This window comes from Cricetulus griseus, chromosome 2 (assembly GCF_003668045.3).
Source record: "Cricetulus griseus strain 17A/GY chromosome 2, alternate assembly CriGri-PICRH-1.0, whole genome shotgun sequence".
NCBI lineage: Eukaryota > Metazoa > Chordata > Mammalia > Rodentia > Cricetidae > Cricetulus > Cricetulus griseus.
In genome coordinates, this window is record NC_048595.1 from 338,434,230 (window position 1) to 338,461,019 (window position 26,790).

The 26,790-nt window shown below is 38.1% G+C and overlaps 1 long non-coding RNA gene across 10 annotated transcripts in view; it reads left to right on the plus strand.

The window, feature by feature from the left end:
• Positions 1–26,790, plus strand: part of Plcxd3 — a 301,403-nt gene that overhangs the window by 55,068 nt on the left and 219,545 nt on the right. For 9 of the 10 annotated variants that reach the window (XR_004768544.1, XR_004768545.1, XR_004768546.1 and 6 more), the window contains one exon: positions 7,692–7,930. This is a non-coding gene — a long non-coding RNA (phosphatidylinositol specific phospholipase C X domain containing 3). Of the gene's footprint in view, positions 1–7,691; positions 7,931–9,097; positions 10,222–26,790 lie in introns of those variants that run through there. The other variant, XR_004768552.1, reaches the window with a different exon arrangement.

Sequence of the window (26,790 nt, forward strand, 5' to 3'; positions counted from 1 at the left end):
TCAAAAATAAAAAGCAAAAGCAAAAAAGAATGAAAGTTCTAAAAGAAGCAAGTATGATACATAATTTTTTAGTGATATGCTGATGACTTAGGTATGGTAAAGTTGACTTCATAATGTTTTTCAAACTGTTTTCTGATAAATATGTTTCATAGAATCTATAGTCAGAGATGTTTGATTACACTGGAGTGTTTGCTAGAAAATGGTTTGAGAGGTGAATGCTGGTGTGCCTGCAGTACTCACTTCCACAGCAAGAGTTTTCCTGCTCCCAGTTGCCTCAGTTGTAAACTCCTCAGGACTCCAAAGAGAAGCAGTGTGATTCTGGAGCCAGTGCCCTTGACTCCTGTTCTGGTGGGGAATTACTTCTTATGCATGTGGGCAAGCTTACAGACATAGCAACTTCTGTTCATTCACACTTGGATTTGGTGGGATGGCGTGGCAGCTGGGAACTTCAAGGTATCCATCACTTGAATATTGGAGCAGTACTTTTATTTTGTCCCTCAGCTGTTTAGGTTAAAATCTTATGTCTTAGCCAGGGATGTATTTCACAAACTTCTCAGGGAATCTCTAATCCCGAATATCTCTTTGTAAGGTCTGGGTCTTGTTGTCTCTGTATCACCAGGGCTGAGAGACTGGCTGTAGTAAAGCCTCAGGGTATGTTTGCTGAATGGATGAGGGCATGTAAGTATATGAAGTCCTTAAAAAAGAGTATCAGAGTCTCTCCAAAGCAGCAAAACAAGGTTTAGGGCTTGCCAGAGGCAAAACTAGAAAATTGGAGAAGTTTCTTCCCCACATAACAAAAACAAATCATTTAGGGACACCCAGGCCTTCTTAACTCTTTAGGGCTCTTAACTGCCTCCATGTGGTCTTGTGCTGTCCATGGCCTGTGTGGAGACCACTCTACTTATCTCTGCTCGTTTTCTTAGCATGTGCATATTTTGTTGATGGACTAATTGTGGTTAGAAAATCGTAACCTAAAACTTACCACATTACCCATTTTAAGTTTACATTTTGGATGTTAAGTGTATCCACACTATGGAATTGAGATTTCCAGAAAAAATTTATATTGCAAATCTGAAGTTCTGTACCCATTAATCAAAAGATCCTCTTTTAATAGACACTTAAACTAACATTTTACTCACTATTTTCCTAAACTCGACAACTTATGGTACCTCCTATAAGTAAGTGGGACCCTGCAGACTTTCTTTTCTGATTGACTTGTTTCACTTAGCATATATTATCAAAGTTCATTTGTGTGTACCATGTGACAGGAAGGGGTGCCATGTGTACCCTTTCTGGAAGACTGAATGTTTTTTCACTATCTATAAAGAGCAGTGTCTTATCTATTCACTCACCTCATAATGGATGTTATGTATCTTCTATTTGGTGGCCACCATGAATTATAATGCTATAAATACACTATTGGAATATTTCTTTGGCATCTTGCTTTTAATTTTTAAACACATATGTGCAGAAATGGTTTTTCAGGACTTATTGCATTTCCAGTTTTAATGGTTTGGAGACTTTTCACACTTGTTTCCACAGTCATTATATTATTTTATGCTTGTGCACAAGGGTTGTAGGTTGTCTACATCCCTAGACTCACATATATTAGTGTTTCTAATGAGAATGAGTTGATAAATAACTCACAGCTTTGGTTTGTATTTCTCCAATTATTTGTGGTGTTATATATTAGAATATATTTTGCCAATTTTTAGAACACCTTTGAAGAAATAAGTATTTAATTATCTGTTTACATTTGACTTGTTGTTAAGCTTAAATATATTATGTACTCTCAGTATTAATCCCACTCAAGTTTCTGAATAGCACATGTTTTCTCTCATTCTAAAGGGTTTTTTTTTTTAATATATGACTTAAACAATTTTAGGCATACCAGTAGAACTAAAACATCTAATGGGAACTCAAAGAACAAACATTGAATTACAGGCAAACTAATTTGCCATGAATTCATTATCTGTTAGTTAACAGCACCTGCTAACGCATAAGGAAATTCTGAAGTCTCTGGGGTATAGCTTCAGATACAGAGGCAAGGGTGGAACCGTTCTAGCAACTGTGGAAATCAAGGAGTAAATACTGATTCCTGGATTTTGTGGATTAAAAAGTCTGCAAAAGACAGTGCAAATAAAGCCATATGACTCCAGAGAGATGCCCTTACAACCCTTTGCTTACTCTTCGCCTTCTGGTCCAACATGAGGCTTGTTAAGTCTCACTCTACTTAGGAGACCAAAACAATTTTATTGCAGGCATCACCATTGCTGTAACTAAAATGAGCTCCTCTATATTCATGTCATGCTTAGGAACTACCTACCACCTATAGATTAGATTGATTACTGATCCTTTCAGACACTAGAAATTGCTGAGGTAATACTAGCAACCTATCTATGTTCACAGTTGATTTTATTTTTTTCCTCAGATTTTTTAAAATTTGAATTAGAAACAAGATTGTTTTACATGACAATCCCAGTTCCCTTCTCCCTCCCATCCTCCCCTACTACCCACCCCCAACTAAAACCCAACCTATCACATATCCTTTATGCTCCCCCTGGATGGTGAGACCTTCCATAGAGTGTCATCAGAGTCTATCGTATCCTTTGGGATAGAGCCTAGGCCCACCCCCATGTGTCTTGGCTCAGGGAGTATTCCTTTATGTGGAATGTGCTCCCAAAGTACACACCTGTGCTAGGGATAAGTACTGAACTACTACAGCAGGTCCCATAGATTTCCGAGGTCTCCTCACTGAAACCCATGTTCCTGGGGTCTGTTTCAGTCCCATGTTGTTATCCCAGTTATCAGTCTAGGGAACAAGAGTTCCTTGATGTTCAGGTCAGCTGTTTCTGTGGGTTTCGACAGCCTAGTCTGGACCCCTTTGCTCTCCGTCGTCCTTCTCTGCATCTGGATTCCAGTTCAGTTCAGTGTTTAGTTGTGGCTGTCTGCTTCTACTTCCACCAGCTGCTGGATGAGGGCTTTCGGGTAGCATAAAAGTCAGTTATCAATCTCATTATCAGAGGAGGGCATTTAAGGTAGCCTCTCCTCTGTTGCTTAGATTGTTAGTTGGTGTCATCTTTGTAGATCTCCAGACATTTCCCTAATGCCTGATTTCTCTGTAAACCTAAAATGTTTCTATTATGGTATCTCCATTCTTGTTATCTTCTATTCTTCGCCTTACTCAACCTTTCTGCTCCCTCCTGTCCTCTGCATCCCTCCTCTTCTCCTTTTCTCATTCTCCTTGTTTCTATATCCCATGTGAATTATACTTTTGTGATACATAACAATTCCAATGAAAGATTGTATAATCTATTTAATAACCCTTTACTTTAGCTCTTCATGGGGCCATATGTTTTCAGAACCTCTGAGTAAGCTTGTAATGCCTAGGTTTTCACAGATTAAAGCTGGCTTATTAGGCAGCACTGCTATACTTCTTTGGTGTTTCAAATTTTGCTGTAACAGGCACCGCAGGCATGGATATATTCAAATAGGAGATTTCACATTTGAAGGGACCCCCATCCCAACTCCATACCAAACAACAATATGATAGCAAGGTGATGCTGCCACATGCATTGATGCCCTAGTGTGTGTGTGTGTGTGTGTGTGTGTGTGTGTGTGTGTGTGTGTGTCCAGTTCATATAGTGCTGGCCATTAAGTGTTGTTGAGTAAGGAATCAAAATAGAGAAAAGTCACAAGAGCTGTTTTATTGTATAGTTACCTTTTAGTCTATTATTTTTTAAGTTACTATGGTGACCTGAAGCCAGGTTCTTACATGCATTCTCAGCCTCCTTCAAAATATCTTTGCTGTATATGTTCACATGTGAAGTCCTAAGGTTGACAGCAGTATCTTCCTCCTTGCTTTCTATTTTACTTTTTTGATACAGGTTCTCCCAATGAACCTGTAAAATGCAAGACCTTGGCATACTGTTGTCCCTCATTCTTAGCACTGGGATTGTAGGCATTGCTTCCTGCCATGCTGAGTTTTTTATGTGGGCACTGGAGACTTAATTAAAACTCAGTCCTCATGTTTGAGCAGCAGGCAAATTACCCAATGAGCCATCTTCCCAGTCCTGCCTCACTTCTTTTATACTTTTTTGTTTGTTTTGTTTTACTTATTTTGAGCAAGGGTCTCACTTAGTTACTCACATGGCCTTGAACTTTCCCTGTAGCCTAGGCAAACCTTTATATTGTGATCCTCCTGCATTAGCCTAGAGGAGGCACAGAGTGCTTACAAATAAGCACTGGAGAAAGCAGGGGTGTTAATTAGGTAGGCTTGTCTCCTCAATGGAGGAAATTGAATATCTGTTTCCCATCCAGAAGGCTAGGAGTGGATGTTGTTAATGATGTGATGACCTTTGCTATCTGTAGAGCCAGACTTCAACCAAATCCCTGAGAATGACAATTCCAGACTCACCCTCCCTAGACTGTTAGCTTTAGCTTTGTTTCTCAGTCAATAGAACCCATCCTTAGGGGAGATGTCACATGTCCTTTAAGCCTGCTGACCTTCATGCTATCTCTGTCAGAGAACACACCAGATCCTATTGTGTTAAGAGCCCTTGAGCTGTAGAACCCATCTTTGTGGTCACTTGTACTTTGCAAAAGAGTTTTGATACAGTCATGCCTTAAGCTTTATTGTGCACATATGATTAGAATTATTGTTACCAGGAAACTTTCCCCCAAATTGTACTGCATTTAAATATGTCTAAAATAAACTGGCCTAGAGTTAGACTCCAGAAGTTTTGACCCAACATCAGCTAAGTCTCCTTGCTAGTGGAGGACCTTGCAGGGGCCTTCACAAGCTTCCAGAATAGGTTGGACAGTAATATGCTTTACCAGACCTGATGAGACAAGTAAAAGAGATAAAAAGTGATTTTAAAAAAGGTAAAGTGAGAATTTAAAGTGTCTTCACTTGTGGATGATAGGATTCTATACATTAAAGACCCTAAGGACACCACCTGAAAGCTCCTGCCACTGCTAAACACATCCAGCAATCAATGGGATACAAAACTAACAGAAAAAAGCCAGTAGATTTCCTATATACAAATGATGAACACCTGAGAAAGACATCAGGGAAACAATACCATTAAGAATAGCCTCAGAAGGAACTTGTAATAAATCTAATGAAGGAAGTGGAAGATTTACATAATGAAAATTTTAAGACACTGAAAAAAAATTGGAGAAGATACCAGAATATAGACAAACCTCCCATGCTCTTGTATTAGTAGGATTAATACTGTGAAAATGGCTATGCTACCAAAAGCAATCTACATATTTAATGCAATACTGATCAAAATTTAAATGCAATTATTCACATAAACTGGAAAAAGTTTTAAATTTCATATCAAACTATAAACAAGGAGGATTGCCAAAGCTATCCTGAACAATAAAATAAAAACTTGTAGGGGCAACACCATCCTAAATTTCAAGTTCTACTACACAGCTATTGTAATAAAAACAGCATGGTACTCCCATCAAACAGACCAATGGAATAGAACTGAAGACCCACATATAAACCCACACTTCTATAGCCATCTGATTTTTTAAAAAGAGGCCAACATCACACATTGAGGAAGAGACAGCATCTTCAACAAATAGTGCTGGTAAAACTGGATAGCTAAAGGTTAAAGTGTTATGTTTGATCCTTATCTCTCACCACACAAACTCAATTCCAAATGGATCAAGGATCTCAAAGTAATACTTGAGATGCTTAATCTGATGGAGGACAATGTTAGGGACACATTTAAACTTATTGGCATAGAAAAGGGCTTTCTGAACATGATCTTGATGAGCTCTGATTATAATTATTAGCTTGATGTCAGCCACATTCTGTCATGTCCCTCCTTTTGATCTTGTGACAAGTCTTTGTCATTGACAGACAAACTTGCATTTGAGAATCTCACAGTTGAGTTAAAAAGCCAAATTGTATTGACAAATACATCTTGTGGTATTTTAAGACTGTTTACAAACTTGATTCGTGTTGCATTCACAATTCTGCTATGGTGCATCCAGCTCCAGGGTCAGCAGTTTAGACACATTTGAACTAGGAAAAAACACCATACACCAAGACTTTCCCCTCCTCTGGAGAGATTGTTAGCAGCCAATTCACTGAGTCCCAGATATTTGTGTGTGCATATCATAGATTATATGAAGCCCTTGGGAAGAAGTATGATTGGATGAAGGGTCTTCAATTTGTCACAAAATAATACTTTTAAATAAATAAAGCTTTTAAAAGTACAGAAAAAAATCAGAAAAGTGAACCTAGGAACAAAAACCAGAGTTCAACAGGATTTTATAAAGGATATACATATATATTCTATGAAAATTTAAAACTTCTATATTTCCAATGTGCAGCCCTTGTCTAAACATTACACAGAAAAAAACCAGATCCCTTAACTTAGTGTTCTTGGTAAATAGTACAGCTATTGCTGGGACTATGTTAGGTTGATAAATGCTTATAATACAAATCTGCATAGGAGCAGTTGGAAGATATTCCACTCTTTCCTAGGCTAGTTATAGACCCATTGGGGGATAAGTTTATCCCACAAAACAAGACCTTGCTCTTCAAGATCATGGAAAGTTTTCCTGACATAAAAAAGTGTTAATACTAGTAACTATCAACTAATAAGTGTGTTCTCAGTTTCTCTCCAGGTCCCAGTCCCAGTGGTTTAACTAACTGCTAGTATTTTAAGTCTATTGCAATTTGAACTTCAGCCTTCCATGGCTTTGCCATCTAGAGATGCCTTTCAATTATATTTCTGCCTGTGGGTTTTAGTACATCCATCCTCCCTAGAGATTTGTGCTTATGCTTACAGATGGTGGCATGCAGCCCTCCTCAGCATCAGACACTAAGAGATGAACTTATTCCTTTAAATTATAACCTGCTGCAAAAACACTGCAATTAATAATTCACTGGTTGCCTTAACAGCTAGTTCACAAAGCACCAGAAATTAGACCCATCTAAATCAACTTTCTGCTCGAGACTGGAAGATGCCAAGAGCTACTATTGTTTGCTCCCAAATCACTAATAGACTATTGAGAACAAAAGTAATATAGATGGACTACTTACAGAATGCAAGCCTCAAGCTACCAGTTCAAACTATGCCAATGACATAAAATCTAAAATAATCAAAAGGTTAACGTTAATATAAACTATCTCCATGTCTAAAGCTTTTGCTTTTTATGCTCCCACTTTACAGCTTCTAACAGATCCTAAGAGTCAGTCTTTTATTTTCTAAAGAATCTGATACTGGATTTATTAATTAAAATTCTATGATTTTCCCACTTAACCCATTGGTAAAAGCCTTGTACCCTGCCATGCCCTGACCTTTTTGCTAACCACTGTTATTTTGTTTGATGAATAATCTTTATTTCAACTTATCAGGATTTAGAATCACCTAGAAGACAGAGGCACAGTTCTTAGTGACGTTATTACATTCAAGATATTCTTCAATTTCAGTTTTGATTTCCCCTGACTTACAAATTAGCTTTAAAGGACAGATAGAAGTGTTCCCATCCTTTTGTTGGAATTTCCAGCTTTCACTTGAGAAGTGCATTGTAACTGGTGTACAGTCATGCTTACTTAGGGCCAAGCAAAATGCTTAATGCTCTATTTGCATAATTTCATCTGACATTCTAGCTTAAGCTTAGAAATGGTTAAGACCTTTGTTGTCCATTTATCTCTCTTCCAGAATTAAAACTAGGGACTGAGTCTTCAGAAACTTAAAGGACTGATCCAGTTCACAAACCAAGCAAGTGACAGCCAAGATTAAAACTCCGCTATTTTGGGTTGAGAGCTGGATTCTTGACCTTGTTGCAGGACGAGAGGGTCTGTGGCCCTGATTCATCAGCAACAGAGCTGGCTGAACCCTTGATTGGAGAGACTCAGCACTGCTGCCTCAGCTGAGCATCTGTGTAATGTCTTTCAGAAGTAAGTCACATTCCCAAGTCAGTAGCAATGACTTTGAGTCATTTCCCCAAACGATTTGCTACTTAGATGCATTTCTCACCACAAGCTTGTGATTACCAGGTGCTCTGCCACATGCTACACAGAGCTGTGAGCTGACAGGGACTTTGTTTTAGAAAGCCATGCCACCAGAATGTGTGGACACTGGTACAGTCATTGTGGTAGTACACAACTGGTACAAAGTACACATTCAGCAAGCACCATCTTTTGCAGTGGTTCCTAAACTTGGTCATACATTGAAATCACCTGAGGAACTCTGAATAATCTTAATGTTCAGATCTGTTCCAGACTTATCCAATTAGATATCTTTAGATTGTAGGAATATATTGCTGATAAACAAAAGTATTTTCATTTTGTTTTAAGGTAGGAGGGACATGAACACATTTAAAGATTGAGGAGAAAGGTCCTTAGAAGGTAGAAGGAAATAGAATCTAAAAAAAGTGAAGGATTGGCTTAATTAAAGAAGAGGAAGTAAACTTCTCCATAACATGAGGACTTAGAAAAGTATGGATGAAAAAAAAAAAGAAAAGTATGGATGAAGATTTTGTAATAAGCTATATCAGATTTCTTTTCTGTAAATACTATTTGTAAAAAATAGAAGAGGTAACTGTGGGTTGTATAATGTGTGTGTGTGTGTGTGTGTGTGTGTGTGTGTGTGTGTGTGTGTGTGTGTGTGTGTTAATAAGAGGCTCAGAGAATTAAAGAGAAAAGTTGAAATTAAGTTACTGATAGCATAGGCTCTACATCAATGTATTTATTGGGTCAATTTTGTTTTTCTCTGGGCTTTGCTCTGGAAGTGTGCAAGCAAGCCTAGAAAGGAACAACCAAGCTGAGAGCGCAGGCAACAGAGGTGGATTACTGTCCTATTCCTACTCTTGTTCAAATGGATTCAGGACTCTTGACTGCTGATCATGTGACTCATGCTTGCCATTTGCTTAAGAAATTTGAACTGGGTTTTCTGTCTTTTGCAACTGAAGAGTTGATGTGAAGTCTTATGTACAGTGGGGCTGACTCAGCCTGTTTCTATTACCTCTCTCATGCCAGTTCCCGTCCTTTCATCCTCTCAGGCAATTTTGTTTTTCTCCACATTGACAGGAAATTTACATTGTCAGATTCTGGCTTCCTTTTTAGGGAGACAAGGAAATAGAATCAGATAGAGCTGAGATGAGAATTGGTCTTCTATGAGATTATGGTGTCTGGCAATGTCTCAACGCATTTGGAAGGAGTGGAGGGGCAAGGCTCACATTCTATTTATGACCAGTTAATGTTCAAGGAATCAAGGAACAAACGGCTTCAGTGAAAAATAGCTGTCTGAAACTCAAGCAGCTGGACAAACTCAGGTTCAAAACACATGTAAACACTTTTCTGTTGTGCTTCTTAGTGGCTTGTCTTTATGCCTTTCCCAAATGAATGCCCAATTTCTAAAGAGTGTCAGTGTTTCTGAATGAAGGTGCTAAGAACTTCACACAGACATGAGATGAGAAATCATTTCCTAGAGTAATTTTGAAGAGGTCAAATAGATATCAAAATCTGTTTCAGTATCAGCTGCCATAATGAGCCCCCTAATTATAGTGTTTTCTTGAATGCTGAGAACAGTCTGTTACAGAGGTGGGTTCAATGTTTAAGACAGCTTTCTATGGTGCAAGCCAAGGTCAAGGAAGGTGACTTGGTAGAAAAGTGGGGTCAGGTGTTCTACTCATCTACTGTTTTGCAATTCATCAGGGCAAATAGCTTTTCATTTCCTTAGAATGGCAGCAGCTCCCATTTTAGTGTCTGTAGAAGAAACATCTCTAATAATGTCTACATGGACACAATACTAAGGTTTCATAGCACCAAGTCCAACTATCTCATAAATTGAAATTCAGTCAGTGGGTACAGTTTGAAAATGTAGCCCAAAAGGTTTTGATATAATTAATGTCCTTTTATTTCTCTTGAAAATCGTGGAAGCCATGCTTAGCTGCTTTTCTCAAATGTCACAATCATTTTAGAATACTCAGTAAATGCCATTTTGGCAGAGTTTTTGCCCATGAAACAATTATCCCCTGTAACCTGAAACTCCCTCTGAGCCAATGTGTCTACCTTTCTTTAATTTTAACATTAAACACAAATTTAGGAGAAAGAAATAGCAAGGAGAGTTGGCACTCATATCCAGAAAATGTAAGCTAAGTTATGTGCTCTTCTTGTTCGCTTCTTTGTTATCATTTGTGGGTTTAAAGTAAAAACAGCACAATAAAATCCCTAAAATTTTGCCAGTTGACCATTATCCTATTATTTGGTGTTAAGGGTACCCCAGTTATGACGGTTAGATGGTCCACTGCTGTGTGGAGACCCCTTTCATTTGTCACTGTGAACAGTCACACAGACCTTGAGGGGATTCTACAAGTTTCTCTCAGCATGATGAGAGCTGTTCTGATTTATCCTTTGGGAGCGATGATTTTTCTCCCAACTGAAAGCTCAAGGTTATTTCTTTCATTTAAACTCCAGTTCAGGGAAAAGAATGAAGCTAATTCAACATATGGAATACAAAAGTTTATCTATGTAATATTTAAAATCTCAGTTCCTTGGTGAAGAATATCTGAGAAAACTCAAACTAGGAAAGGCATATGTTGGCTTATGGTTTGAGGTTTTAGTACACGACCATGTCAGTTTATTATTTATGGAACTGTGTTGAGACACCTGTCATAGCAAGGGCTGTGGTGGAACAGAGATGCTCACCTGAAGGTGGTCAAAAGTAGAAATGACACAGGAAGGGTAAGACAAACCCATCTAGGGCATGCATGCCAAGTGACCTGCTTCCTTCAACTGGGCCTCACCTCCCATTTCCACCAATATCCAAATAAAGCCATCAGATTATGTATGAATCCATCAAGCGATTAATTCATGTATTATGTCAGAGTCCTCATAATCTCATGATCTCTCAATGTTTGTACCTATCACTAAGAATCAAGCACATGATACTTTTGAAAGACCTTACTTTCAAACTGTAACAACAAAATACATACAGAAAAGACTTTAAACACACATAGACACTAATTATATTAATATATATATATATATATATATATATATTTGAGCCTAACCAGTGTTCCCTCTGGAACTTAGGCATGCATGACTGCATGACCTCTACTGGAAGTCAAAGGCAGGAAAGGCTTGTCATGTATCACTCTGTGTAAAGGATACCAGGACATCTTAGGAAAACCTAATAAAAGGGCTACAGACTCAAATTATTATATATAACTAATGACAAGATCTCAGGGTTTGTGGAGGAAATGATTTGAATATACTACAGCACCTCTCATCAAAACTGTTCTCTTACCCCAAACTTCTTACCTCCAAAGGGTTTGGTCTTCAGTCTTAAAATGTAGAAGATTTCACACTGGAAATAATAAAACAGGTACTTTATGATCATTTTTATGGCTTATCCAAAGGCAATAAAACTCATGGAGTTATTACTTGGTAGCTTATGCTAAGAATTTATCCCAGTTGTGGCAGGGGATTTTGCTTAGGGTACTGCTGTTGGTTACTAAGTGGTAGCACAGAGACCACAGACTTAGAAATTGAAGCAGAACTATGTGAATGGAAGAAGTAGAACATTACCTCTTCTTTAGAACATCAATATTATAATCTTAGTGAGCTGTGAGGAGAAAAATGGTAGGTTTCGTATGATTATCCAAAACAGATTTCATCAGAGTGCCAAGAAATAGTTGTGGGAATTCAACTGCTACAGCTGCATATTGTCTGCCACTCTATGTAGCTGCATACCTCACTGCCCCATGATTGAAGCCACCTAGAAAATAAGCCTAGCTTTTCATTTCTAAAGGTTTCTTTACTTCCATAAAAGATCAATCCTATAGTTATTTAAGATAACAAGACCACTGTTGTCAGCCAGGCAATGGTGGCGCATGCCTTTAATTCCAGCACTCAGGAGGCAGAGGCAGGATCTCTGAGAGTTCAAGGTCAGCCTGGTCTACAGAGCAAGTTCCAGGACAGCTGGGGCTACACAGAGAAATCTTGTCTCAAAAAACAAAAAACAAACAACCCTCCCCCCAAAGAACACAGTTGTCTTTACCAAAAAGTTCGAATTAGAGGAATTTTCCCTCTTAACATATCTCTTGAGAGGAGCAACAATCCATACACTGTAAATCACTATCATAGGCACTCACAAGAAAGGAGTTTGGAAGCTAGTGACCTCCTAAGTGAAACTAAAAACATTTGTTATGGAAATAAACAGGATGGACATACACACACATACACACACCCTTTTCTCTCCCATGTCTAAGATTACACAAGTAACACCTTTATGTATTTCAGAGCACAACTTGAGCCCCGTCCCAAAATGGGCATAGTGAAAAATGAACTAATAGAACTTCTTATGTATATGTCAATAAACATGTTGTGTGAAATAAGTGCTCAATCTTTTAAAAATACCAATATAAAAATGCTAGAAATTTTGTTATGATGCCTTTCCAGAGAGCTCTCAATTTCTGTTTGATATAGACTGATAATTTTCTCTCTTTAAACTTAAAAAGTGTTTGGTGCAGTGGTTCTCAACCTTCCTAATGCTGCAACCCTTTAATACAGTTCCTCACGTAGTGGTGACCCAATCATAAAATTATTTCATTGCTACTTTATAACTGTAATTTTGCTACTGTTATGAATTGTAATGTAAACATCTGATATGTTTGATATCTGATATGTGACACCCCCCTGCCAAGAGGGGTTGATACTCACAGGTTGAGAAATCCTGGTTTAGTGGTTCCTATTAAGCTAGAGCCCAAGGTCAGATCAGAGTTGTTTAAATTATCAGCACATTATTTATTTTCTTGAAAATATCATTTGTAATTCTGTTTAGTGCTTCCAACCTCATGAAAATAACAAAGAGATTTCTAACAGATTAAAAGAATGAAGAAAACAAATAATAATGAAGATAAGCTTAGACAATAATAAGGGTGAGTATTAGTCTATTAGTATATTAGCACAATATCTGCTGCTTTGTCATTCATTTTTGGATATCTGTCTCATCTTCATTCTGTATCTTAGTCTTTTAATTGAATTCCTTTTGTTGCTCCCTAAAACATCCTGCACACTATACATCCTTAGTTTGTAATAGTCTACAGCAAATTATCTCTTCACAAAGCAGAAGCCTTAATCATCATAGTTCTCTATTCTCTCCCCTCCAGCACTTTGTGCTATTATTGTCACATATTATACTTCCGTAAATGTTACAAAATAACAGAAAATTTCCTTAAATATTTAGTGATATTTATAAGAATATATATAAATACACATATATATGTATATTTAATAAGTCTCCAAATATTTAACTTTCTACTTTAAATTGATGCTAATTCCTGAGTAGGAGGGTATCTTCAAAAGACCACAGTGATTTTCTAGTCAATGTGGGGTTACAATTCTTAGTGTTTAAAAATAGGTGTTTTAGAATTGTTTCACTTCAATACAAGAGTCATCTTAGAGTTATTTAGACAATTACTATAAACTGTCTACCAAAGCTCAAATTAAGAAACTTCCTTCCTTCCTTCCTTCCTTCCTTCCTTCCTTCCTTCCTCCCTCCCTCCCCTCCCTCCCTCCCTCCCTCCTTCCTTCCTTCCTTCCTTCCTTCCTTCTTCCTTCCTTCCTTCCTTTTTTCCCCCATTTTTTGAGACAGGGTTACTCTATGTAGCCCTGGATGTCCCTGGAACTTTCTCTGTAGACCAGGCTGGCCTCAGACTCTGAGATCTGTCTGCTTCTGCTCTCCATGTGCTAGGATTAAAGGCATTTGCAACCAGGCTTGGTTTAGGAACTTATTTTCACTTTGAGTTTTCTAGCCATTTCATTCTGACATTCTTAGATGTACTTCTTTTGACTTTGTGAGCAGATATCTTACCAACTCTAAAAATTTCACTAGCATACTCTTTTCACACATTTTACATAATATACATACATATTTATACCTGGATATGGTATGTGTAAATATAGCCAAACATGTTTGGGTGATTCTTTTGCACAATTTCCATTGATTGATCTTTGCATTGGTTGGTTTTCTTGTCTACTCTGCCCTGTATCTTGTGGATCCCACCAAATTAACTCTTCATTTTTTCACTTATTATCACTATATTTTAAAATGCTTACCTTTATGTTTCCAAATCTTATTTATTTAAATATTTATTTTTACATTTTCATACCCTACAGGAGCTCACTTCAGTGAGCATTATTTTTCTCTTTTTATGAGAATGTATAGAAGCATATTGTTAATATCCTCATTTCTATGGCATTTAATATTATGTATAAAGAGGCTGGAGTTAAATTAAAAAGTGGGGTATAGAACTAAATAGACAATTCTAACTAAATAGGAATCTAAAATGGCTGAAAGACACATAAGAAAGTGATCAACATCCTTAGCCATCAGGGAAATGCAAATCAAAGCAACTCTGAGATACCATCTTACTCCAGTCAGAATGGCCAAAATCAAAAACACCAATGACAGTTCATGTTGGAGAGGATGTGGAGAAAGGGGAACACTTCTCCACTACTGGTGGGAGTGCCAACTTGTACATCCACTTTGGAAATCAGTAAGGCGACTCCTCAAAAAAATGGGAATCAGTCTACCACAAGATCCAGCAATTCCACCTTTAGGCATATACCCAAAAGAAGCACATTCATACAACAAGGACATCTGTTCAACCATGTTCATAGCAGCAGTATTTGTAATAGCCAGAAACTGGAAGCAGCCTAGATGCCCCTCAACCGAAGAATGGATAGAGAAAATGTGGTACATTTACACAATGGAGTACTACTCAGTGGGAAAAAACAATGGAATCTTGAAATTTGCAGGAAAATTGATGGATCTAGAAGAAACCATTCTGGGCGAGGTAAACCAATCGCAAAAAAAAAAAAGTTATGTACTCACTCATATGCGGATTTTAGACATAGAGTAAGGATTACCAGCCTACAATCCACACTGCCAAAGAAGCTAATAAACATGGAGGTCCCTAAGAGAGACATACATGGTCCCCTGGAGAAGGGGAGAGGTTGAAGATCTGCTTAGCAAATTGGGAGAACGGGAAGAGGGGGACGGGAGCTAAGAGAATGAGAAGGGGAGAGGAAGAGGGATGCCAAGGACATGAGGGAGCAGAAAATCTGAGTCAGGAGATGAATACAAGAAAACAAGAATGGAGATATCATAATAGAGGGAGACATTTTTGGTTTACAGAGAAATCAGGCACTAGGGAAATGTCTGGAGATCTACAAAGATGACACCAGCTAACTATCTCAGCAACGGAGGAGAGGCTACCTTAAATGCCCTCCCCTAATTATGAGATTGATGACTGACTTACATGCCTTCATCCAGCATCTGGTGGAAGTAGCAGCAGACACTCATAACTAATCACTGATCTGAACTGGAACCCAGATGCAGAGATGGACCAGTGAAGAGCACAGAGGTCCAGATCACGATGGTGAAACCCACAGAAATAGCTGACCTGAACATCCGGGAACTCTTGCTCTCCAGTCTGATAGCTGGAATACCAGCATGGGACAGATCCAGACCCCAGGAACATGGGTTTCTGTGAGGAAACCTCAGAAATCTATGGGACCTCCTGAAGAAGCCCAGTATTTATCCCTAGCATAGGTGTGGACTTTGGGAGCCCAGTCCATATAGAGGAATACTCCCTGAGCCAAGACACACAGGGGTGGGCGTAGGCCCTACCCCAAAGGAAACGAAAGACTCTGATGACACCCTATGGAAGGCCTCACCATCCAGGGGGAGCAGAAAAGATATGTGACAGATAAGGTTTTAGTTGGGGAGGCGGGTAAGGGAGGACGGGTGGGAGAAGGGAACTGGGATTGTCATGTAAAACAATCATGTTTCTAATTCAAATAAAAAAAGTTGGGAAAAAATAAAGAGGCTGGAGTTAAAATAATTAGTATCTCAATTTAGAAAGTATACACAACTTCCTCTGTTAGGTGTTAAGAGCTTTTTTTTCTAATTATGAATTAATTTGGGTTAGGGTTGAGCTGCAGCTCTGTTGAGTTTTAGGTTGGAGACAACTGATTTCTGTGATTTGAGGGAACATTAAGGTTCTTCTTTCTAGAAGGCCTTAAGCTTTCAGGACTATCCTTTCTGAGGCTCCAGAGATGGCTCAGCAGTGTATAGTACTTGCTGCTCTTGTGGAAGACCCAGACTCAGTTCTATTCACCCATAAGATGGCTCCAGTTTCAGGATCCTTCTTCTGGCCTCTATGGGTACAAGGCACACATGTTGCATAGATACATACGTGCAGGCAGAACACTCATACACAGATCCTTAAAAGCACAAGTTCCTATCCTTCTTCAAGTTACCTAGCTAGTCTGTAGACATATTCTGTGCCATGGAATATAGCTGATGATGTCTTGGCATATTAAACAACAGATTAAACAAAAAAGAATGTCGGATTTGGAGCATTTGCCGATTTTCACAGTATAAATGCTCCCACAGTGGGCAATTTTGAGCTACTGACATTTTATTCAATTCCAACCTGGGAAGAAGAATGCATAATGAATTCTCCAACAATGGCTTGGGCAGACTCCATCAACCACTGGATGTTCCTCTTTGCTTTACACATTCCTGCAGGCAGCCATCCACTGGGTCAAATCCCTCACTGGAAACAGCAGGCATTGGGAGCTCATTGTTCATGGTCTCTGGTAATCTAGACTTTCAACATTATCCCACAGGGTCAGTTTGTATTCTATTTTAGCAACTTACATTTCAGCTGCTTTTTTCGGGTTGCTGTGTGTTGTCAGTTCCCCTCTCACCCCTGGGATGAAAGAAGTTTCTGGGCTACAGCCTAGCAAGGGATGCTTTCTTTTTCTGGTTGTTCTCCAATTGGGAATTTGTGCATCTTTTTCATGTTGTTACTATAAAATAAATCTATAGTTCATCCAGTGTTTTCTCAGTTAAATTTTATATTTTGACAATATGATTTCTTGTTAATGATTATAAACAATGTTTTTGACATGAACCTTCAGTAAATTGACCTGATCTTTAACTTTATTGACTTTAAAGAGAAATTTTATACTCTATGCAAAAGGAGTATTTCCATTTTCATTGTTGGTACATCATTTTCCTGTATATGCAACCGATCCCTAAGTATATATCCATATATAATCATATCATATGAATATATAGTGTATATACATTATTAAGAAATGTATAGAATTCCAAGTTATGAACTATTTGTTTCATATCTGAGTTTTAAATACACCCTACAATGAAGCAAAACAAAAAAAGAATGAGAGGTAATGTAGACTTGAACTAAATAGGCTCATTTCCTTAAAAACAGCTAACTTAAAACAATTTATATACATACATAGTTGAGATGTGAAAACGGAAACTTTACCGTAAAGGACCTATATGAAAAGCAAAATTTCTGACTTCCTGTTTATGGTGACAGCACCTCACATGGTCTGAGTTTGTCTGGATGGGTGTCATTTCAGAAATGAAGTGGGGTCAGGTCTGGCTAACACTTGAAAGGGATAGCTGACTAAAAACCCTTGCCTCAGATTAAAGACTTCTTTATGCTATGTAAACACTGAATTGAAGTATCTTTCCTATACATGCAAAGATTTTGGCTTCCATAGAAATGGTTAATTTTGGTTAATAATGTTTAATTATAGAAAACAAAGACTTCTAATATTTTCCTATCAGCATTCCTCAGCATGTAACAGGTTAGCATACATCTGGATTATATTATGCTATGAAGTTTGATTTTAAAAGTTACTGTTTGCACTGGGCGTTGGTGGCACACGCCTTTAATCCCAGCACTTGGGAGGCAGAGACAGGTGGATCTCTGTGAGTCCAAGGACAACCTAGTCTACAGAGTGAGTTCCAGGACAGGCTCCAAAGCAATACAGAGAAACCCTGTTTTGAAAAACAACAACGACAAAAAGTTACTGTTTGTGTTGTTGATTTGATTTTAACAAAAAATGTTAAATAGAATTTGGCCTAACACCAGGACAGAACTTGCAACTATTTTTGAAATATTCTCAATCCATTTGAAATAATCACCCATCCAGACAAACTCAGACCATGTGAGGTGCTATCACCATAAATAGGAAGTCAGAAATTTTGCTTTTCATATAGGTCCTTTACGGTAAAGTTTCCGTTTTCACATCTCAACTATGTATGTATATAAACACACTCAATCCATTTTGTACTAAATATTTATGGAAAATGGCATTCTCAGAATATTGATAAGTTCTGAAAAACATTGAAAATGCTCTGCACATTACAACATTAAATATTCAGACAAGATTTAAATCATTATGCAAAAGTAAACAAATCAATCCAGCTCATCATTGTGGAAATTTACTTTTGTCTTTAATAAATAGAAACTTTGTATGCACAGAAGTAATTGTTCTTGGCTCCATTCTATGCCTAAGGTGTACAGCCCCAGTGGCCAAATCTGACCAACTCAGCTACCAAACAAGCCCACATCCAGGGCCTTGGTTTAGCCCACCCTAATGTCTACCCCATCTATGACCTACTGGAACATGTGAAAGAACTGGTCCTGTGGAATGATATTTGTAGTATCTCTATGATTGGGGAAGCTGTGGGATAGCTGAGAGGAGATTTGGAGAAGGTCCAGTGATGATGGTGTAACAAAAACCAGACCAATGACTCATTGCAATGAACATTTGCAAGTAAAGCTAATAGTGCAAAACGGTATACTGTTTTGCTACTAAGGCTCCCAATGCTACTAAGATGAAAGAAGAAGTGTTGGAGAGGCAAGAAAGACGGAGGAGCAAAGTGGGTTTTTGTTTGTTTGGTTTTAATTTTTTTTAAAAAAAAATATTTGGTGGGGGAGGATGCTACAAGCATGAAGGATGGACACAGAGGGACTGGGAAATGAGCAGAAATGGGGTGCATGGTGTGAAATTCCCAAAGGATCACTAAAGAAACTATGTAAAACTCAGGAGATTTAATTGTTCTAAATAAATTTCTTTATGACTTACCACTACTAGTAAGTGTGATTTATATACCTCCTTACCTCGGATAGCATAAAAATGTCTTGGACAAAAGGACATCATGTGTATAAAAAGTTTAGGATGTTCTGATTTATCTATTTTAGTCATCTTCTTTAGTCATCAATATGACAAAATATCTAAAGAAGCAACTAAACACAGGAAGGATTTACTCTGGTCCATAGTTCAAGAGGAAAAAGCCCATTATGATGAAGTAAGCATGCCTTTTAGAGAAGGCATGAGCTATGGCTGGGCAGTAGGAGATGGCTTAATTAACTTAGGTTCAAACCACTAGAGTCATGTTTGAGTCCATTATTTCTCTCTGATCATTGCAAAGGGGACAAAATACCTGGCGGAAGAGGGAAATGGAAACGGAAGCTATGTGTAGATGGAGGCAGCACATCACAGGAAGTCTTTGGAGGTTCCCTATGCTTTTAGAGGACATCTACTGTAATTCTGAACGCCTGCTGCTCTTTCTATAGCTGTGGTAGGACAAGAAAGGCTGGATGAAAGGTACATTCCCAAATGCAGCCTCTGTCAACTGAGGTTGTTTCAAGGTTCCTGAGAGAATCTGACTTTGAGTGGACGTAGATATTGGCAACTGTGAGGTTCAATGACAGCAGGGCTTAGCGACTCCAAAACCAAGTTCGTGATGATGGTCCCATCCACAGATTGAAAAACTCAACACCTGTGATTGTTAATCATACCATTCATGGAACCCAGTGATATGTAATATTTTCCAGAGGAGGAAGAACAAATCACGCCCCTCTTAGTTCAATTTCTAAATCAAAATTTGACATCTTTAATATACAGGGAAATTAAAACCAAAAGCAAAACCACAGTCAACTAAGATGAGCCGAGGATGACTGCAATTCTCACTGAATATTTTGCTTTTAATTCCCCCCTCTCATTTGTCTTTTGTATAGATACAGTACATTTTGAAAGCTAGTATTTAACCTACTATACTCACTCATTGTTTGAGGCAGAAAAGCAATTGTTCATTTCCCCTCTACTGCCAGTGTCCTTATGTAGACATACTATAATCAATAGAACAAAATTGGGGTTTTCATTTGTCCTAAGAGTTAGAATTTAGGAATATAAGATTTCCAGAGTTCCCTTCAGTCTGAATAAAATATGTTTACAGGTAACTATCAAGCAAAAGAAGCCAGTTCTCAATTTTATGTGACATTATATTAAGAAGACTAAGTTCTTTATATATTGTTTTATCATAATAGGTGTGTGGCCAAGGTCAGAATTTGAATCTAAGTCATTTCATTTTATTTCAAAGCCCTTAGTTATTACTTCCTATTTCATATGAAGGAAAGAATGAAATAAAGAAGTTTCACAATGAACTACAAAGAAGGCAGTTTCTTTTCCTTCCAGAAGGCCTGGCAAGCCTCCAGGTTTAGAGTAGATGGATAGAAACAGGCTGAGGTAACAAAATGCTGATATACTCCTGTCCTCTACTTAGATGTTTTTTGGGCTTGAGCCATAGCCTTGAATAAAATGATAAAGAGGAAATAGTAATAATAGCCTTTTAAAGAAAACCATGCCTACAATACTGCCGAGGAGAAAGAGATTTTTGTCATGGTCTTTATGAACAAGGCTGTTTAGTCTCTACCATCATGCCAATGCACCAGTCATTAGGGCCCCAGGAAGTCAAATCATGGCAAGGATATGAGAGCACAGTTCATGGATTTGTCACTGAGAGGACATGCAATATGAGGTCCAGTTAATCTTGCATTAGTCTCAATATTCTGAGTGGGATCCATTTTTGTCCTGCAGTAATTGAGGCTCTGACTTCAGTCATTAACTCTCAGCTTTCTGGAGTTTGGTTGGACCGAAAAGGAAGAACATTACCAAAGTTTTGCCAATCAATTAACATGACAAAATACTTTGGGAACTTGTTTCCTTGTTTTTTAAGTCAAAATTCATTTTGCCTTATTATTGCCTGAAGGATCTTTTTGGTAAGGGAGAATAACAAAGCTAACAAAAGGTCACAGACATAGTAACCGTGATTCTCTAGTAATTCATTAAAAATGAAATATAAGTGGCAAAGTAAAAAATATGTCTCTCTGTCTGTGTGAAAAATACATTGTATTGTCTTTGAGCACTATGAATAAAGAAATAGATAAATGCATTTTCAGTATTAATGCTCAAGAAATTATATAAGAGCCTGCTGCCAAGCTGTAAAAGCTTGGTCCAAAAGGCCTGTGTTTAAACTTTATAATGATTAGGAATCATTCATTCAGAACTAGGAGATAGGTAGGCGTTAATATTACTTTCACTGTCATTTCTCTGGAAATGAAAATTGTTTCTTAAACAAAGAGGCTTATTCCCAGAGATAATGCTGGAGCCATGCACACAAAAAGAAGAAATGCATACACTTTAATGGATTTTTAAAATGGAGATTATAAAACTTTCTTGGGCTGTTGTATTATGTTACCATAAACTTGGTGGCTTAAGATAACAAATTTGTTCTCTTACAGTTTTGAAGACTAAATGCCTGTAATCAAGAAGTTGACGGAGTTGGTTTCTCCATAGAGATTGTAAAGGAGGCTGGCCATTGTCCATGTCCTAGGTTCTGGTGGTTGTAACAACCACCTTTGATGTTTTTTGGCTTTTGGGTGTAACAGTCACACAATGTGCCTTGGCTGTCACATGGTCACCCCTTCTTTATGTAACTCTGTATTTCAAAAATTTCTTTTTCATTTAATGATATTGGCCATTATATCAGAGCCTGCTCTAACCCAATATGAAGTGCAAATACTCTGTTTCTAAATCATTTAATAGTCACAGGTATCACGAGTGTGGGTCAGAACATATTGGTGGGGAGTGATTCACAATTCCTATATAGTAGAAATTAGTCAGAAATGCTATACAGTTAGTGGTGTGAGCAATACTGTGGTCTAGGTCTCAAACTATGAGTCTGCTTTCTGTATTCCCTTCTCATCAGTTTCCTTGAAGGTATTTATTACTCATTAAGTTTTTACAAAGAAAAAAGAAAGAATTAAAAACAAACAAACAAAAATCCTCAAAGGTATGTCAGTATCCAGAGCCTAGCATCTACTTAGGAAAGCAGAATACCACAAGTTATCTTATGAGTAACTGGAAACTGAAAAGGTCAAAGAGAAGAATGGAGGTGACACAGATATAGCCATTGCAGAAATAACAAGGTCAAGTGGTTATAGGAACTACTGTCAAAGGGCTTCCCAGACTTTGAACCCAGGGTCTACTGAGGGTGCCACTGAATAGCCAGTGCTGGCATCTCTGAAGAGTCCAGTGACACAGTTTTGTGACAATGGGAAAAACTAGAAACCAGAACAAGGGTTCCAACCCAGGTAAAGATCTGCTGTTAAGATGATTCTCAGAATGACAAACAGGACAGAGTTTGTCTCTTATCCCTCAGTCTACCACCAGCACCTTTTCAGGGTACCTTATAGGAGGAACAGGTCTAGCAGCCATTTAGCACAGGGAATATGTGGCTGAAAAGTCCCAACCTCAGGTTCACAAAGCAGAGTATAAAAAAGTAGGGTTGGAGGGGGCAGGGGCTTAATCCGCAGACACAGATCAGTAGAGGCAGATTTTCAGGTTTGACAGATGAATTAACCCTGGAAAAAGGAAGAAGGTAGGAGAAGGACATGTTAGGAATATTGGAAAGAAAGTTGCAGAAGAAAAGATAGACAGAGACCACTCTCCCAAACCAGGAAGTGGCAGGAGAAGATTAAGTTCGCTGATTACCCGCTGACATCAAATCATTTGAACCTCTGAACTGAAAGCGTTCACCTCCAGGTGAAAGCATGGGAGTGAACAATGTCTTCTCATTGAGGAGGAACTAAATGTCTCAGGTAGAAATTTTCTTCAGAAACTGGGGCTGCCACTGACCCTGTATCACTGTGTAAATTCTTAAATTACTGTGTAACTACTACTATATGCAATCATGCTATGCAGTGAATAGAACAAGAGGTTAAGTATGAACACATATATGAATAGCTGATGGGGCAGTCAAAGAATGTGTTAATGACTTCAGAGAATAAATAAGAAATAGGTGACATTTTGTACGATAGTGCTTGTTTAATCACTTCTTTACTTCAGAAAGACATTTTCCTCTCATTATTTCTTCCTCCCACAAAATACCAACAGCTTAGGAATACTGTACACATTTGTATACTACAACCTTTTGAGAGTCATAAATAGTATGTCTAAGATTTCCCCTCTCATGCCTTTCAAGACAATTTGTTAAGCTTAAATCAATGAGTTTACTAGAGTTACAAGAAGATGAAAGAATACTTACAGGAACATGGGTGACTCAATGACAATTGTATAACCACTTCAGCATGGGTGACAACTCCCCAAAAATGTAGTCCAGTGGCTTCCAAGGACCAAATGTTTGCACTTATTCACAACTCATGCTTTATTGTGGCCTCTGCAGCCTCATCATTATTAGTGATACAACTCTGGTTGTTCTGGAAATTTCTCTAAGATAAATCTCTGGGACATGACCACAGGTGAGAAGAATCTATTCTTAAAGGAGTTTTTATCTCATGATTTCCAACAAAGTCAGTGGCTGACGGATGGCTTACTGACAGCCAAGCACAAAAGGCTAATCTTTAAACCCTCTCAAGGGACACCATCTTTATGAGGGAATTCATACTGTAGAGCCTCTTTACCCTCCAGTCAATGGAAACAGTGATCTCTAACCTAGATTATGTCTTTACTTACTTTTCCTTTCTGCTTCCCTAACTCCTTTTATTTAGAAAGCGCACCCTCAACAGATATTTTAGAGGACATTGGTGGGTGTAGCGTGGTAGTGGTGATAGAGGTCAAACACAACTATATTAAAAGGCATAGGGAAATCTTATAAGCTAATAAAATGAAATCAAATTAAATTAGGAGTGTTTGAACCAGAGGTACACTGACTAGAAGAATAAAACTCATCCAATAAACCATGGATTATTAAATAAAAATCCTAGTGCCAGTAGTGGGCAGAGAAAAGGGATTAGCTGATGTGAGAAAAGGATAGGAGGATAACGGGGCATTAATATTGTTTAAATACAGTGTGTATATGTATGAAAAGGTCATAATGAAGCCCACTAATATATATAATCAATGTGTACTAATAAAAACATTTTAAGGGGGTTCTCCATTTTCGATCTTACATTTGGAAACCAGTCTGTCCTAAACAATCTCCTTATGGCTTGATAATGAAGTTTAGGAAGAAGCTCCATTTTATTTTATTTTTGATTTAAAAAAAATATTTTTCAGTTTACATACCAACCCCAGCTCCCTCCTCACCTCTGTTGTTCTTCTGTAAAAGTTTAAAAATTAGAAAAATAAGCCTCAAGATGGGGCTGGCACGATGGAACAGGAACTATAGAATACATTAACCATTTATTACAGGGCGGGAGACCGAGAGAGGGAGTGGGAGAAGAGACACAGAAGAGGAAGAGAAAGAGCAGAGAGCAGGGAGGAGGTAAGAGAGTAAAGAGAAGAGAGAGAAGAGGGGAGAACATAAATGGGCAGGGGTCTGTCTTTTAAAGGGGTCCTTTACACCTTCGTGCAGACTTAGTTCCCATGGAAACCTAGGTTCACCAGGGTACTGCCTGAGTGGATTCTGCCAGGTAACAGGGGCAGGCCAATGTAAAGCCTCAACCTTTGAACCTCCCCTTCTCCCCTGCTCCCACCTTCCACCCTTCCCAACCCCCATTTTAAAGTAGGGACAGAAACTATGGAGGAACATATGAGGTATGGGGAGTGTTGGAGAAAGTGAAAACGTAGGCTTGGCTACAGCAGAAAATTCAAGATAAGAATTGAATCTCAAAACAGGTTAGACTATCCCTAGAGCTATTTTGGAGAATGGCTATCCTGCTCACTGTAGGAAAAGTTGGGCAATTGGGGAGTTTTCTGAATAAAACAAAACAATTTAACTTTATAGAACAACTTACTATGTGCCTTCTTGCTCACTTCAGGGTGGTCAACTCAGGTAGACACATACATGAAACAGTTCAAGGGTGATTTAGGCTAGTGTAGCAAATCTGAAGATTATACCTATGCTTACTATGGGGTAGTAGTGAATGAGATTCTTGATGTAGCTGGTGAACTTCATGTAGATCCCACATAATGAAACAGAATCAAAATTGTGGTAAGTCAAATCCTGTGGTAAGTCACAGGATTTGGAATTTTATCGTTTCATAATTATAAATATCCTAACACCATTAAGGCCATAACACTGTTGTGGATTGCAAGCAGCTGAGGTGCTTCAGAGGGTAACTTTTTCAATACTTCTTTATCTTAGAGAAATGACTGAGTCCAGAAAAGCAAGCCTGGAGTTGGCCAGGTGCTCTTCTTTTGGGCAAAGGAGTTTCCTGCTGAGTTTCACTCTTTTTCTGCAGAAAAATCAATCCATACCCTGCAGATTCCAAAGACTGCTGCATACTCCTCACTGAGGAACCCTGTGGCTAATGGCCTTAAGCACTTGAGGAATGCATCCATTAAAGCGAAGATAAGAATGACCAAAGAACTGTGAATCAAAACAATGAACTGTTGGAATGTTGAAGGGACACTAAGGGAATACACTATTAAAGAGGCAGAAAATGGCACATGATCAAGTACTTTAAATTATGCCTAGATGCATATTCAGCCATTGTTGCTGGCTCCATTAAAAAACAAACAAACAACAACAACAAACTGATTCTAGCAGTTGTGCTCATCTCATCAAACTCGGTGTCACTTACCCCTGCTTGGATCACAATCATGGTTCATCTGTAATTAACTCTTTCCAAATGACTCTCAGCTTCTTGCCTTCCTGTCCTAACACTGCCCCAATTTATTTTCCATCCCATTGCCAGTGAACTTTCTAAAATAGTCATCCACTCATTACGTAGATATTTACAACACCTCCCTTGTGAAGGACATCCCACAACAGTTACTGGGCAAATAATGGTGTGGTCTCTATCCTTTGAGAGCTCAGAATCTATAATGGGCAGCTAACAAAGGATGTAAGGAGAGTTAGGAAAGGGTAATGTCATTGCCCTGAGGAGGGAGGTGACAGAGGTGTAATGGAGTATGGGAAAGGTACTTCTATTTCCTAGCCCTTAACCTCTTCTCTATCCACTCAGCTTCTATGGAATCTATAGGTCTTATAAGAGCATCCCATTGATCCTTTAAATTCTAGGCCACATAGCATAAACTTAGCCCAGTCTCTTGAAAGATGCTTTGGCACAGACTCTGTATGTGCTTGTGGAAATAAAAATAAAGAGAGCTACTTAGTTGACTCAAGCATAGGTATATATCAGCAATTACATGATTATTTTTGTGTAGGAATTTGAAATTTCACAAAACTAAACTCCAGAAAATTAAATTGTCAGATTATCTGATCTTTGCTAAAAAGGTCAATGCCACATCTCCCATTCCTTTATGGCTCAGATAACTTTGCAATGCTTGAGGAACAGTGTTCGAGGCTAAGAAGAATATTGGAGCTAGATTACATAATTAGAAATACTGGCTATGTCACTTATTACCTTTATGACTTCAGGGAAATTAAATTACTTTATATTTTATGTACTGAATTTCTCCATCTGCAAAATGGGTTAATTTATTCTCAGCATTGTTAAAAGTGGAGTAGTATTTTTAAAGGGTCCAAACAGTTGAGGGCCATGCCTGACACACATTAAAGAATTGACTTTGTTGTTGACTCAAAAGTCACAGCTTTCATCTTAAAGGCTATAAAGTAATCTAATTACAGTGTAACCTTGCATGTGTCAAATATTTCTAAAGAGTAGAGTAACAGCACAGAGGAGGGTTTCTTCAAATGTATCACATAAACT